At 43.7% G+C, this 16,059-nt stretch overlaps 1 protein-coding gene across 1 annotated transcript in view; it reads left to right on the forward strand.

The window, feature by feature from the left end:
- The first annotated feature begins 4,583 nt into the window (after positions 1-4,583).
- The window catches only part of ADRA1A (adrenoceptor alpha 1A), a 174,313-nt gene continuing 162,837 nt past the window's right edge, over positions 4,584-16,059 (forward strand). The window contains exon 1 of the mRNA XM_068272419.1: positions 4,584-4,722. The gene's annotated coding sequence lies outside the window, so the exon portion shown is untranslated. The remainder of the gene's footprint in view (positions 4,723-16,059) is intronic.

Below are 16,059 nucleotides of genomic sequence, written 5' to 3' on the forward strand. Positions count from 1 at the left end.
TATTGCAACAAGAAAACTTGAAAGAGGTGGCTGAAAGACAAACTGTTCTCAATGGCATCCACAGGGTGCACCTAGAGAACCTGCAGAACAGGAGCAGATGTAACAATGCCCACGTGTGGGGTCTGCAGCCAGGTCCGTCTTTCATGCACCACCCTGCATATATTGGATTTCCTCACGGGGTTATGCACATCCAAATGTACTTTTGTAGCTCAGAAATGAACTACCAAAAGCATCTTGACCCTGCATTCAACTCCTACAGCTAGGGTCAGGGCTGATGGTTAGTTTCTGAGGGTCTTTCTATAACCAATGGTACAACCCCCCCCCTCCCCCTCCTAAATATTTGCCTTAACTCTAGAATCGTTCCTGCAAACAGTCCTCAAGAACATGGATATTAGGACAACAGAAGTGCATAGACTTCACTTTCGGATGTTTCCATAATTCGGTGTGGAATCACCGTTTCATGCATTTTCGTGTGTACACGCTGTGATTCCATCCATCATAAATGCAACGGCATTGGGGAGAATGGCATAGCAATGCCTTGATGTGCATTGCAATGTCTACCTCTGGCATGCATCAAAAACAGGTGCCTGGAAATTTAGAGTGCAAATGATGATAGAATAGTAGCGATAAGTAAAACAGATATTTGACTTAAGCTAAACATAACCCTATTCTCACACTGAACCCTCACTTTAGTAATGCCTACCTTAACAAGCCCCCCTCCCGCGACTAACCTTAACCACCACCCCCATGGCTAACTTTAACCCCCCCCCCTCCACTGCTGAACCTAACCACCCCCACCCCCTGCTCCTTAACCCCCCTGAAGCTCTCCTTAAATTTCCCTTCATTTCTGTATTTTGGGGAAATTTGGGAATTTAGGCACTGGGGCCACTCGCAATGTTAAATACGGCTACAAATTTCCTGTTTCCCATCTCTGTTACATGAGCTCTGACATGGAAGTGAAGCCTAAGAAGAACAGAGAATGATGTAACTGATAATTTTACAGTTCTCAGATGAAAAAAAACAGATCAAGGTGCATATCAACGGTACATGTTATAAGTATGTGAGTGTACAAATACAGAGAAATATGAAATGAATCACCATTGGCAATACACTTTGATTTATCTTTCAAGACCATATTATTTTCAACAATAACTCTTAGCGCTATGTTTAAATGTGACATAGTAATGTAGAACCTCATACAATAGAAAGTGATATCAAGTTGGCAAATCAAAGTGAACCAATTGCTGTGTAATCATAGAATAGGCCAAGATTAAATAATAAAAACAGAAAATTTAAACTTATTATCAAAAATAAAGAAAATAGTTATTATCAGATAATCCAGTTTATATTTAGCATCGAATGAGTTAGGATAAGTTCGACAGGTACCCTTAGTGACGTGTAACTATTAAACTTAGCATTTCCTTTTTGTTCTAACAGATTATTTACAGCATAAAATCTTTGAGTCCTGTGGGAGAAAAGCGCTTTACAAATGTTATTGTACTGTATTGTATTGTACTACCACGAATAAAAATTGTATCAGACCAGCATTCAAACAGTTAAACACAACACTTTGTTCTTCAGTGGAAAGCTCCTTGTTTCATTGGAAGGCACTGTTCCCACCTGCTGCCAGATCACGTCCAAGCAGTCAGCGGGAGCGGACAGTGTGGTGTCCGCTCCGATGGTCCACCGTGATCCCACTGGAGTCCAGGGTGGATGTGCTCCTCAATAGGCTATATGAGGGAATGCATCCACCTGCCCAGGATTTTCGTGGACCACACAGAAGTGCTGTCCACTTACTGCTACGGATGTGGGATCAAGTGACAAGTGACCGCATTGGAAGAGGTGATAACATTATCTTTTGTTTACATTCCTTTGGCAGATACATTTAGCAAACATTAGCAAACTGCCAAACTCAGCTGTACTGAGCTGAGAAGCAGAAATAGATGTTAACATATAAATATAGCATCTATACAATAAAATGCAATGGCAACTTTCAGAGCAGATAAACTGTACTTTGGGAATTTGTAAACAGACAATATTAACCACTTAAAGAGGAACTCCAGTGAAAATAATGTAATAAAAAAGTGCTTCATTTTTACAATAATTATGTATAAATGATTTAGTCAGTGTTTGCCCATTGTAAAATCTTTTAAATCCCTGATTTACATTTTGACATTTATTACATGGTGACATTTTTGCTGTTGGCAGGTGATGTAGCTGCTGCATGTTTTTTTGGCAGTTGGAAACAGCTGTAAACAGCTATTTCCCACAATGCAACAAGGTTCACAGACAGGAAACTGCCAAGAGTACGTACTTTTCTTGTTTCTTGTGGGAGGGGTTTCACCACAATATCAGCCATACAGAGCCCCCTGATAGTCTGTTTGTGAAAAGGAATAGATTTCTCATGTAAAAGGGGGTATCAGCAACTGATTGGGATAAAGTTCAATTCTTGGTCGGAGCTTCTCTTTAAGTACCAGCAGTCTCTACTCCCTTAAAGGATACCAGAGCCCAACGCTCTATGATTAAAAAACATGTTGTACACGTGGAAGGGTGTCATAGTTCACTTACCGCTTCCTCTGTTTTAAGCTGCATGGCTCCCTTCCCCCATTTTAAAGAAAACCTGTAACTAAAAAAAGTTCCCCCGGAGGGTACTCACCTCGGGTGAGGGAAGCCTCCGGATCCTATCAAAGCTTCCCCCTGTCCTCCTGTGTCCCACGGCGGTCTCTCTGTGCCCCTCCGAACAGCGGGGATGTACATATTTACCTTCCCGGCTCCAGCGCAGGCGCAGTATCGGCTCTCCGCTTGGAGATAGGCGGTACTAGCCGATCACTGTCGGTGCACTCTACTGCGCTGGGAAAGTCTCCTGCGCCTGTGCAGTAGAGTGGACCTGACGGAGCTCAGCTATTTCCGCCTATCTCCATGCTGAGAGCCACAACAGCGCCCCCGCTGGAGCCAGGGAAGGAAAATAAATCAGCGCTTGTCAAGCTTGTCGAGCCAGGATTGCGGGATGCTTCGGGGGAGCCAGCCCTGGACTGCCTGCAGCTACAGCGGAGGGGGAAGCCTCATTGGGACCCTGAGGCATGCCCCTCCTGAGGTGAGTACCCCCCAGGGGAACTTTTTTTTGTTAACCCCCCCGTTGCGGCTCCCGACCAGAGTGTCCAGTATGGAATTTCTGTGCCGCACATGCACAGTATTTCCTTTTTTCTTCCCGTGAACGTGCTCCTCCTTCTTTCCTAGTCATTCCCGCTCGCTCCCATCCTGCAGGCGTCCTGGCGTGCGCGCGCCACAGCCCTCTGCAGTAGCGAAGTTCACGGGGCAGAAGAAAGGAAATACTGCGCATGTGGGGCGCAGTATGTTCATACTGGACGCTCTGTTCGGGAGCCGCAACGAAGGAATGGAGCTGCACAGCTTGAAACAGAGGGAACTGAACTATGACACCCTCCCACCTGCACAACATGTTTTTTAATCATAGAATGTTGGGCTGTGGTATCTGGTACCAGAAACCGCTGAATACCGACGAATCACCGCACATACCCGCCGCTACTGTCATCCACGCTGCACACCCGGAGCCTCAGGCCACCCACTCTGCCATCTCTATGACCGCAGAGCTCTGTGAGCCGGTCAGGAGCTGCTTCCATTGACTCCTGACCAGAGCAGGGATAAGGTCCTCCAGCACCCAAGGCTGAGACACCAAAGTGCGCCCCTCCATCCCTCCCACCTCAACTGTCACACACGAATTGCTATAAGACTAAGAGGGCCACAGGGCCCACAACCTCCCCAACACTTTACTATCTAGTTATCTGGCTTGCAGTCACTGCTATTTATCCTCTTTTCTTATTTCTTTCTGCTTCATACACAATTAGGAATGACAGCTGAATAAATTGTGCTCCCCCTCCTACACTGCGCCCTGAGGCTGGAGCCTCTCCAGCCTATGCCTCGGCCCGGCCCTGCTCCTGACTGTATGATCTATGTAAGTCAATGGGAGTTGCTTACATTGATGAGAGGGTCTGGAGCCAATGAAATCAGCTCCTGACCGACTCACAGGGCTCTGCCATCATACAGGCGGCAGGGCGATTGAGCTGCGGTGGTGAGACGGCAACCAGATTGGCGGTAGCGCCGAAAGCGTCAGTGATGTGAAATCCATGCCCTGGCAGGTATTAGACAAGCATCAAAACAGGGCATAGACTTCAATCACCGCCGCCCGGAAGTGGTACGTAATTTCAGGGTTTTATCCAACTTAAATCGATTCCATTTCCTGAGCTACTGCAGCTTTGAGAGTAAAAGGAGTCTTGTTCTGATTGAAATGTCTGTTTCCTACTGGTGGATAAAACACACAGTTCACTAGTGCATATAGAGCAGTGGTAATCCTAAATGTTAGTCCTTTGAGTTCCTAAAAATCTGGACATGTGCAGACTTCCTAGCAGCATGTGATAAGCAGAGACATGAGCAGCAGGCAGGCATGGAGAGCAGAGTGCCCCTATACACAGTGTAATACGGCAGCAGCCAGGCTCCGCTCTCCTCTCCTCTCTGTTTTAGCTTCTGGTGGGGATGAGCAAAGTTGCATTCACATAATGCGGGTGTTAATGTGAGCATCAGGCGGAGTCCTGCCACTGTTGGACTATGCACCATGCTGACTGGACTAGCTGCTATCCTACTGAGGAATGGAGGACTGCGACAGAGCAGGTCACATCTGAATAATGGCATCAGGCTTGTGATGATAAGGTGAGTGGCAGATTCTACTTACTGATCTTTAGCATAAAAAGGCTCCAGGACATTGATTTCTGGAAGGTCATTAGTCTTCCAGTGAGCTTTTTTTCTTCTCTTTTACTAAAGCTGTGATTTTTTTTAATTGTTTGGTATGTGGGAGATGCTATCAGATCGCAGTGACAAGTACAGTAAACTGTTGCATATCTGTAGTTTGGTAAAGTGTTGTGTCTTTGGAGCATCAGTCTTTATACCTCAATTGTAACCTCAGCTCTGCATTGCTCTGGTACCTCCTGAATAACTTCAGCTCTGCAGAGCTCTCTCCTCAAGGGCTTACTGGACATTGCATTTTAACAAAATTGTAACAATTGCGATGTGTATTCTAATGGGAATTATTTATCTGGATTACTTAAAAGAGAGACACACTGGTATATTTTCATGGTAAAAATATTTTAGTGGCACAGTAACCATACACATATTACCACATTTGGTCATATAAAGGCATAACTACCAGTTCCATGGCTGTGTGACTCCAACTTTACCCTTGTTCTAAAGCATGGTATAACTGTGAGACCTGAGGACTCCTATCTTTCAGAACAGTGTCCCATAAGGACCATTCTGGTTTGCAGAGCTGTTTTATTAAAGAGCTAATCCCCTGTGTCTCCTAAGAGCTAAACTGCTATTCTACAGTACTGTCTCCTTTAGAACCATACTCCTATTCTGCAGTCCTGTGTCCCCAAATAATTAAACTCATATTTTACAGTTCCGTATCCTCTAATAATTAAAGGACAATTGTAGTGAGAGGATTATGGAGGCTGTATTTATTTCCTTTTAAACAATACCAGTTGCCTGGCAGCCCTGCTGGTCTATTTGGCTGCAGTGGTGTCTGGATGACACCAGAAACAAGCATGCAGCTAATCTTTTCGGATCTGACAATAATGTCAGAAACATCTGACCTGCTGCATGCTTGTTCAGGGGCTGTGGCTAAAAGTATTAGAGGCAGAGGATCAGCAGATCAGCCAGGCGACTGGTATTGTTTAGAAGGAAATAAATATAGCAGCCTCCACATACCTATCGCTACAGTTGTCCTTCAAACCCCTATTCTGCAGTGCTGTGTCCCCTAAGAACTAAACCCCTATTCTGCAGTACTGTGTCCCCTAAGAACTAAACCGCTATTCTGCAGTACTGTGTCCCCTAAGAACTAAACCGCTATTCTGCAGTACTGTGTCCCCTAAGAACTAAACCGCTATTCTGCAGTACTGTGTCCCCAAGTACTACAGCAGTACTGTGTCCTTTTGAACCATACACCTATGCTTCACTCCCATGTCCCCTAGAACTGAATTCATATTTTGCATTACTATGTCCCCTAAGACAGGATTTCTCAGGGTTCCTTGAGGACAATGCAGGGGTTTCTGGGCATTTTCCCCTCTGATGAGAGTGGCCTCAGTCTGTAAAGTTAAAAAGTACCTTTTTGGCTCCTCTATTAAAAAATGGGCTAAATTCTGGGTCAATCAATATAATAAGGAGCACAGTAATGAACAACAGTATGTCAGTGGGCAGTATAAAAAAGATTCCTTTTATAGGGGGGCATTATAATTGCGGGAGCTATAAACACTAAAACTGGCTACCATAATAGGGGGTACTATGGAGGAACAACATGGAATGGGGGCTAAACAAGGAGGTTGTTACAGTTACAAGAAGTTTTCATCCACATCTTCTTTTAAAGACTGCGTTTCCTGCCAAATAAATCCCCATTCCCTCCACTAATGTAGAAGTTCCCTGAGATCAATTATCTGTAGGGTTCCTCCAGGGTGTAAAAGACGCGTATGTTAAAAAAGGGCGCCGGGAAAAAAGGGCGCAGGGTTTTAAAAGTTAATCATGAATAACGTTTAAAAAAAATTGTGTTATATTTCGTTTAAAAATAATGTTTTATAAAGTTATAAATCATTAAATAATGTGTATAAAATCGGCAATTTTAAAAACGTTAATCTTCCCTGTTTAAAAATTGAAATTTATAATAACGTTTTATAAAACATTAATAAGAATTTTACTAAAGCTATACCTAACCCTACTCTCACACAGAACCCTCCCTGTACCTATCCCTAACCCCTAGATCCCCCTGTTGGTGCCTAACCCTAAGACCCCCCTGTTGGTGCCTAACCCTAAGACCCCCCTGGTGGTGCCTAAACCTAAGACCCCCCTGTTGGTGCCTAACCCTAAGACCCCCCTGTTGGTGCCTAACCCTAAGACCCCCCTGTTGGTGCCTAACCCTAAGACCCCCCTGTTGGTGCCTAAACCTAAGACCCCCCTGGTGGTGCCTAAACCTAAGACCCCCCCTGTGATAAGCATTAATAACGTTTTAAAAAAATATGGTGCGGTTTTTCGTTTAAAAATGAAAAAAAAAAAAAAAAAAAAATATTGTACGGTTTTTCGTTTAAAAGTAATGTTTTAAAAAATATTGTACTGTTTTTCGTTTAAAAATAATGTTTTAAAAATTATAAATCATTAAATAATGTGTAATCATGAGAAACAGTTATAAAACATTAAAAGTCTCCGGGCGCCGCTTTTAAAACGTTATTTTTCTCCGGCGCCCTTTTTTCCTGTTGGGCGCCGATTTAAACGATATTTATTATGGGAGTGAATGGCGGCGCCCTTTTTGTCCACCTGCCTCATGCGCCCAAATTTCCTGCTTCCGTAAAAGACTGCCCTAAGAACTAAACCCCTATTCTGCAGAACTGTGCCCCCTAAGAGCTAAACCCCTACTAATTTGTTACTTAAAAACTATACCCCTATTTAGCAGAACCATACTTATGTTCTTCAGTCCTGTGTCCCCTAGGACTAAACCCCTATTCTGCAGTAGTGTGTCCCCTAGGAACTTAACTCCTATTCTGCAATCCTGTGTCCCATACAAACTAAACCCTTATTCAGCAGTACTGTGCCCCCTAAGAACTAGACCCCTATTCTGCAAAACTGTGTCCCCTAGGACTAAATGTCTGTTCTGTAGTAATGTGTCCCCCAGAACTGAACCACTATTCAGCAATTCTGTATCCCATAAGATCTAAACCCCTATTCTGCAGTACTATGTCCCCCAAGAACTAGACCTCTGTTCAGTAATACTGGATCCCCTAAGAACTGAGCACTCTAAAGAACTGAACCCTTACTCTGCAGTCCTGTGTCCCCTAAGAAAAGCTTAAATAGCTTGGATCTTAATATATTTTTGAAATAGTAGATCTAATAACGTATGAATACCTTTTAGACCTGTTACCTAAGGACGAGTCCCTGTTCTCCTTTAATTCCTGGTCTACATGTGGGATAAAAACTTACATCATGCAGGATTGCTCTGCACACCGCGAGCCTTATCTCTGTGGTCTATTCAGTTCAATTAGATCTGAAAGTTTCTACTCTTTCATTCAGTAAAATGACTGCATTTGATTAAAATCAGTCGCAATTGTTCTGCAGTTTGATATTTCACACATGCAATTGTTTGATTAAATTGAAGAGCTGCAAGTGAAAGGCTAGGTTCACACTAGGGCGTTGCATTACTTACAGGCCTTGTAAAAACACAATGGAGGGAGAAAGACACATTATGGTGAACCTGAGATTTATTTGATTTATTTTAGTATTTATATAGCACAGACATATTACGCAGCGCTGTACAGGGTATATCGTCTTGTAACTAACTGTCCCACAGAGGGGCTCACAATCTAGTCCCTACCAAAGGCGCATGTCTATGTATGTATTGTGTAATGTATGTATCAATAGTCTGGGGCCAATTTAGCAGGAAGCCAATTAACTTATCTGTATGTTTTTGGGATGTGGGAGGAAACCAGAGAGCCCAGAGGAAACCCACACAGACAGAACATACAAACACTTTGCAGATGTTGACCTGGCTGGGATTTGAACCAGGGACCCAGCGCTGCAAGCCACCGTGCTGCCCAACCACTACACCACTTATATGGCTTATATTGGTCTCTTTATACTTGCCTGGGGCTTCCTCCAGCCCCATGAAGTGTTCTCTGTTCTCTTGGAATCCTGTCCGGTAATTCTGCACATGTGCGGCTCGGGAACGTGTGCTTTCCCGATCATGCTTCCCATCCCCGGAAGCATTCTGCACCTGCGGGAGTGCGCCAGGGGTGTGAGCTTTGCCGCGCATGCACAGAAGTGCGTTGACTGGCTGGATTACCAGGAAGGATTCCAAAAGAACAGACCGGCTAGAGAAGATGGCGAGGGACCCCACACACCTCATGGGGCTGGAGGAAGCCCCAGGTAAGTATAAATAGAACAATTTAAGCCATCTCAGGTACACTTTAAGGGCGCCATGTGTTCCATACAGTGAAGCATACAGTTAATGAAAAGTATGCTTCACTGCAACTATAAACATGCAACTATGCGGTACCACACCGCACTGCACTGCTAAAACGCCAATGGGAACGTACCTGTGCAGTATCGATGCAACGCAGCTTGCCAGTGTGAGCCTAGTCTAATGTATGTGGCCGAAGAGTGGCGTTACCTAAAAGTGGCCACACATGCTACAATTTTACATGAACCTTAAAAAGGAACATTTTTTTTTAATCTAAGGGGAATATTGATTGTATCTGAAACAGTTTACCAGCAGATCAGGTTAAACTGATGGTTATACTACAATTCAATTAACAATTGACAGAAAAATTCAGACAGAAGGCATAATTTGATTATATGGTCGTTCATAAGCGATCTATAGCACCAATGCTCACATTTAGTTAGATTGAGTTCATCACTATCGATCACTCATACTGTAATTTACCCCAATGTGTCATATCTAGTTTTTCTGCAACATTAAAAGGAACCCAAGGTGTGAGACCTATGGAAGCTGACATATTTATTTCCTTTTAGACTATACCAGTTGCCTGGCAGCCCTGCTGATCTTTCTGGTCAGTAGGGTCTAAATCACATACCTGAAATAAGCGTGCAGCTAATCTTGTCATAGATTTGTCATAGACATCTGATTTGCATGGTTGTTCAGGGTCTATGGCTAAAAGTATTAGAGGCAGTGGATCAGCAGGACAGCCAGGCAATGTGCAAGAAAAGAAACATGTCAGCCTCCATATCCCTCTCACCCAGGGCCGGATTTGGGCCAAGGCCACCTAGGCCATGTCCTAGGGCACCACATAAGTAAGGGCACCAAAGCAGCAGGCTAAACTGGTACAGCATTTGCAAGCTTGCGAATGCTCCAATGCAGGGAGATCAGGAGAGATGGAGGGGAAAAGGAAGCTTCTGTGTTGGAGACGAGCGGAGAGGTGACACTGATAGCTACTGTGGTTTAGAGGCGAGCTGGCTACCTATACTGAAAGGTGGGAATGGGAAAGAAGGATTAAGGGAGTCATCTAGCTACCTATACTTGAGGGGGAGGGGTTATCAGGCTACCTATACTAGAGAGTAAGGGGGAGGGGTCATCTGGCTACCTATAATGAAGGAGGCAGCTGGTTACAGTGGCCTTGGGCGGTAAAGAGTACAAATCCAGCCCTGCTCTCACCTCAGGTTCTTTTTAAGGTATAACTATCTGTAAGGGATATATTGACTTCCTTGCTTCCTAAAGTACGATCAATGGTGGTGAAAGTGGTAAACATTGTAAGTGGGCATTATATACAGACTATTCTGTTCTCCATTGTTCCCAATCAGTCATCCACTATGAATGTGGTGTACTCAATGGGCCTCATATAAACTGATCGCTTCTTTGTGTGGAGAATAGAAATGTGCAGTTATTTCTGCAGTAATAGGCCCGTTCACACCATGTAAGTTGCATTGTGATGAGATTGCAAAGCAACTGATCCAAAAAGACACACCGTGTGGTATTGTTGCAGTGTGGCCATACAGTAAGGCAAACAGTACAGGGAAGCATGCCTCACTGCCAGTGTAACTGCATACGTTACCCAGGTAAAGCACACATGCTGTGTGTTACTGCTTTGCAACTGCCCGCTCCAAACTTAATGTGAAAGCCCCATAAGAATATTGTGTTGCAATGATAATGCCCGTTGCGCCGCAATGCAACAGACTAAAGCTACATACACACATCAGATAAAAGTCGTTCTAAACCTAGTTAAAATGAACAATTAACAATTTTTCTACCGATAATCGCACTGTGTGTACATTGACGACTGACCATCAACGACAGGATTTACCACTTGAGGACCGCAGTGTTAAACCCCCTAAGGACCAGGCCTATTTTTGTAAAATAGGCCACTGCAGCTTTAAGGCCAAGCTGCAGGGCCGCACAACACAGCACACAAGTGACCCCCCCCCCCCCAGTGGCGTAGCTAAGGAGCTATGGGCCCTGGTGCAATTTTTACATGGGGCCCCCCAAGCACTCTATACATAACAAAACACCAAGACCTGCCAAGGATTTCCACAGTGTCAGAGGGGCAAGTAGGGGATGGGAAACGGTTTGTTAATGATCACTACCATTTAAAGCATATATAGAAGTGATTATCAACAGCACAGGGCCAATAGAGAGCTAATATTGTGCCTGAGGGAGGGCCCCTCTGACCCAAGGGCCCCGATGCGGTCGCTACCTCTGTAACCCCTATTGCTACGCCACTGACCACCCCCTTTTCTCCCCACCAAACGAGCTCTCTGTTGGTGGGGTCTGATCGCCCCCAGGTTTTTTTTTTTTTTTAAATATTTATTGTATTTTTTTTTTATAAATATGTTTATTTTTGTTTTTTCTTCCTTACCCTCCCTTCCCTGGCCAGCCTATCACAGCAATCAGCTTCAGCCTATCACAGCGGATTGCTCCTGTGGGACACAGGGGGACAGCCGTGTCACACGGCTGTCCCCAGTACAGTGCTGCTGCAGATCGCAGCACTGTACAGGTAAATAGACGTCTGTTTCGCCGTCTAACAGTTTCCAGAGCGGCGATCGCCCACCAAGCAGGAGATGCATGCACAGCCTGCGCGCGATCTCCTGAAAAACAGAGCCCCAGGACTTTACACCGATCGGCATTAGGCGGTCCTGGGGCTGCCGTCGCGGCCATGCCCATCGGTGTGACGCAGTCAGCTAGTAGTTAAGCGACCGACATTGGGAGTCGGTCATGATCCGACCTGTTGGATACTTTCGACCGACGATCGCTAAGCAGAGACTGAGTATTGAAAATTAGGCAACGGATAACGATCATTTTGTGTGATGTGCAGGTGCAATTATGGCATGTGCGTGTTCCATCATTCATGTCAAATAATCTTCTTTTGTACAACAGCGTATGCGCTTTACAATTGTTCTTTTGTTTGTTCATTTTTCATATTTAATGAAAACCAGCGGTTTATGCAGTGCGTGCTTCCACCTCTCCCCATGTATTAAACAATTGCTGTTGGATTTGCTGATGGTTTGTTGTTGCACAGGTTTGTACAGGCATCGGTCATTCCCTTAATTCACTTCCACATTCTTTCAGGATCCAATCATCTTACAATTGTTCATGTGTGCATGCGGTCGATCAGCCATTCTCGTACTGCTTAAACAGCTGATCGTCGGCCAACGTTCATTTCAACCAATTTTAATCTAATATGTGTACGTAACTTAAGTGTAAAAGGGGCCATAATGGCACTTTCTGTCCATTTGCTTTATCAACAAGAAGCAGTTCAACTCAGCGCACGCTGTGCTTCGCATAATGCCCGGTATCAGTGCGGCTATAGCTGCAATGCCATGGACCGTGGGCATGTACCGGTAATGCGGGTGCCAGCAGTAGCAGGACCCCGAATTACGTCACGTTGGAGGGGAAATAGCATTTAATGCCGCTGGGAATTTTGGTGCCAGCAGGGTGAGCAGTCATTTGGCTCACCCTGCGCCCAACTGCCAGGCGGCGTAATAATAATTTATGTACTCGTCTGAACATGGCATGCCTATATGAGTCACTGACTGACAACAACTATGCAGATTAGGTGTTCGGACTGACGGCATGCTTGTTCCAGGCTTGTGACTCAGTCGTTACTGACGCCAAAAGCATGACAGGTGTGTTGTGTTATTTTTAAATAAAATAAAGATGCCAACCTGCTTATTACTGTCACTTCAAATTTCCCTTGAAGGCTAAGCTCTGTTCTACATTATTGTCTCTATTCCCTGCTGTGCCACTCTCTGTCCTTTACAGAATAAACCCAATTCTGCAGAGCACTGTGTCTAAAACCAGCTGTGAATGTATACTGTAGTGCTGTGTGCCTACGAAGCCTTCGTCAGTGCTGTCCCCCAGGAGTGCCGTCACTTCTGCAGTCTGGAGGGGTCTGCAACATATGTCAGACCTGTAGGACCTGGTGCTAGCTAGAGAGTGTGCTAGCGTCTCTGCAATGTCACTTCTTGAAAGTATGTCTCTTCCGGACGTGTGTACGTGTACGTGTGTGTGTGTGTGTGTGTACTTTGTGTTTTTTGTTTGGTTGTGTGTGTATATGTGTGTGTGTATGCGTGTGTGTGTGTACAAGTTTGCGGTATGTGTGTGGTATGTGTGCGTGGTGTGTGTGTGTATTGTGTGTGTGTGTGTGTGTGTGTACTTTGTGTTTTTTGTTTGGTTGTGTGTATATGTGTGTGTGTGTGACTGTGAATATAGATGACATAGGGCTCTTATTGCTGCAGGCAGTCTGGCTTTCAGATAAACTTACAGCTTTTGCCATCAGTACTTTGCCTATTCATTCTGACACCTGATGTGCTGTCACTGCGCCCTCTAAACTGATTTATTTTGATTCTGCACAGATGCTGAAGCATACCGGTCTGCACATTGCTAACATACACACCACCTATATATACAAATACACCAGTATGTGTCCCACACTGACAGGCATCTGCACAAGCACAACATTATCTTGTGAAGGCACAGCTATATACTGTATACTGTAGCAGCTGTTTTTAGTGAGGTGATGGAGAAATAGCTTTTATATGCCAAAATATGGTAGGAGAGTGATTGCTCTGGAGACTGGCAATTCAGGTGAATTATCATATATCCAGCTTTAGTGATCCAAGGTAGTAGGTGGCCACAATGTGTGCTACATACACTGACTGTATAATGAAAGAAAATAACGTTTATATCATTATATGGATGCAGTTCTCCCCCTGCTTACTTCTGCTCATTCTTCTCCTATTCATTCTTCTTCTGTTCATCTTTTCCTTCTATTCATCTTCTCCTAGGCATTCTTCTTCTTATTCTACTTTCTTCTTCTCTTTCTTCTCATCCATATTCTATTTTTATTCTTTTTTTCTTTCTCCTCTTTCTTCTTCTCATTCTGTTCATTCATCTCCTGCCTCTAATAATTGTTTTTCTATGTGTTCTTCATTTTCTGCTCATTCTTCTACTTGTTCTTCTTCGTTTTCTGCTCATTATTCTACAGGATCTTCTCAAAAAATTAGCATATTGTGATAAAGTTCATTATTTTCTGTAATGTACTGATAAACATTAGACTTTCATATATTTTAGATTCAAATACACACAACTGAAGTAGTTCAAGCCTTTTATTGTTTTAATATTGATGATTTTGGCATACAGCTCATAAAAACCCAAAATTCCTATCTAAAAAATTAGCATATTTCATCCGACCAATAAAAGAAAAGTGTTTTTAAAACAAAAAAATTCAACCTTCAAATAATTATGTTCAGTTATGCACTCAATACTTGGTCGGGAATCCTTTTGCAGAAATGACTGCTTCAGTGTCGCGTGGCATGGAGGCAATCAGCCTGTGGCACTGCTCAGGTGTTATGGAGGCCCAGGATGCTTCGATAGCGGCCTTAAGCTCATCCAGAGTGTTGGGTCTTGTGTCTCTCAACTTTCTCTTCACAATATCCCACAGATTATCTATGGGGTTCAGGTCAGGAGAGTTGGCAGGCCAATTGAGCACAGTAAAACCATGGTCAGTAAACCATTTACCAGTGGTTTAGGCACTGTGAGCAGGTGCCAGGTCGTGCTGAAAAATGAAATCTTCATCTCCATAGAGCTTTTCAGCAGATGGAAGCATGAACCCACTTTTGAACCAGAAACAGAGGCAGAAGTGCCTGACCTGGGCTACAGAGAAGCAGCACTGGACTGTTGCTCAGTGGTCCAAAGTACTTTTTCGGATGAAAGCAACTTTTACATGTCATTCGGAAATCAAGGTGCCAGAGTCTGGAGGAAGACTGGGGACTGGGGAGAGGGAAATGCCAAAATGCCTGAAGTCCAGTGTCAAGTACCCACAGTCAGTGATGGTCTGGGGTGCCATGTCAGCTGCTGGTGTTGGTCCACTGTGTTTTATCAAGGGCAGGGTCAATGCAGCTAGCTATCAGGAGATTTTGGAGCACTTCATGCTTCCATCTGCTGAAAAGCTTTATGGAGATGAAGATTTCATTTTTCAGCACGACCTGGCACCTGCTCACAGTGCCAAAACCACTGGTAAATGGTTTACTGACCATGGTATTACTGTGCTCAATTGGCCTGCCAACTCTCCTGACCTGAACCCCATAGAGAATCTGTGGGATATTGTGAAGAGAAAGTTGAGAGACGCAAGACCCAACACTCTGGATGAGCTTAAGGCCGCTATCGAAGCATCCTGGGCCTCCATAACACCTGAGCAGTGCCACGGGCTGATTGCCTCCATGCCTCGCCCCATTGAAGCAGTCATTTCTGCAAAAGGATTCCCGACCAAGTATTGAGTGCATAACTAAACATAATTATTTGAAGGTTTACTTTTTTTGTTTTAAAAAACACTTTTTTCTTTTATTGGTCGGATGAAATATGCTAATTTTTTGAGATAGGAAATTTGGGTTTTCATGAGCTGTATGTCAAAATCATCAATATTAAAACAATAAAAGGCTTGAACTACTTCAGTTGTGTGTAATGAATCTAAAATATATGAAAGTCTAATGTTTATCAGTACATTACAGAAAATAATGAATTTTATCACAATATGCTAATTTTTTCAGAAGATCCTGTATTTGTTCCTCTTTGTTTTCTTCTCATTTTTCTTTTCATTTTATTCACTATTCATCTTCTTCTGTTTATTCATCTTCCTCCACTCATTCCTTTTTCTTTCTCTTCATTCTTCTTCTCCTTCTTTTCATTCATCTTCTGCTTCTGTTCATTCATCTTCTGCAATTTGTTCTTCTCCGCTTTCTGCTCAGTCTTCTTCTCATTCTATTTACTATTCATTTCCTTTGGTTAATTTATCTTTTTCTAGTCATTCTTTTTTATTTCTCTTCATTCATCTTCTCCTTCTATTCATTCTTCTTTTTCTGTTTGTTGTTCTTCTCTTTCTGCTCATTCTTCTTTCCTTTCTCCTTCAATCGTTGCTGTCTTTATAACAAACCTGAAGTGGAAATAACCTTAAGAGATAAGTCATTGTATTTGTAGGAGTAATCCTGAGTGCAACTTTCTTTGAC

Source organism: Hyperolius riggenbachi, chromosome 3 (genome assembly GCF_040937935.1).
Source record: "Hyperolius riggenbachi isolate aHypRig1 chromosome 3, aHypRig1.pri, whole genome shotgun sequence".
NCBI lineage: Eukaryota > Metazoa > Chordata > Amphibia > Anura > Hyperoliidae > Hyperolius > Hyperolius riggenbachi.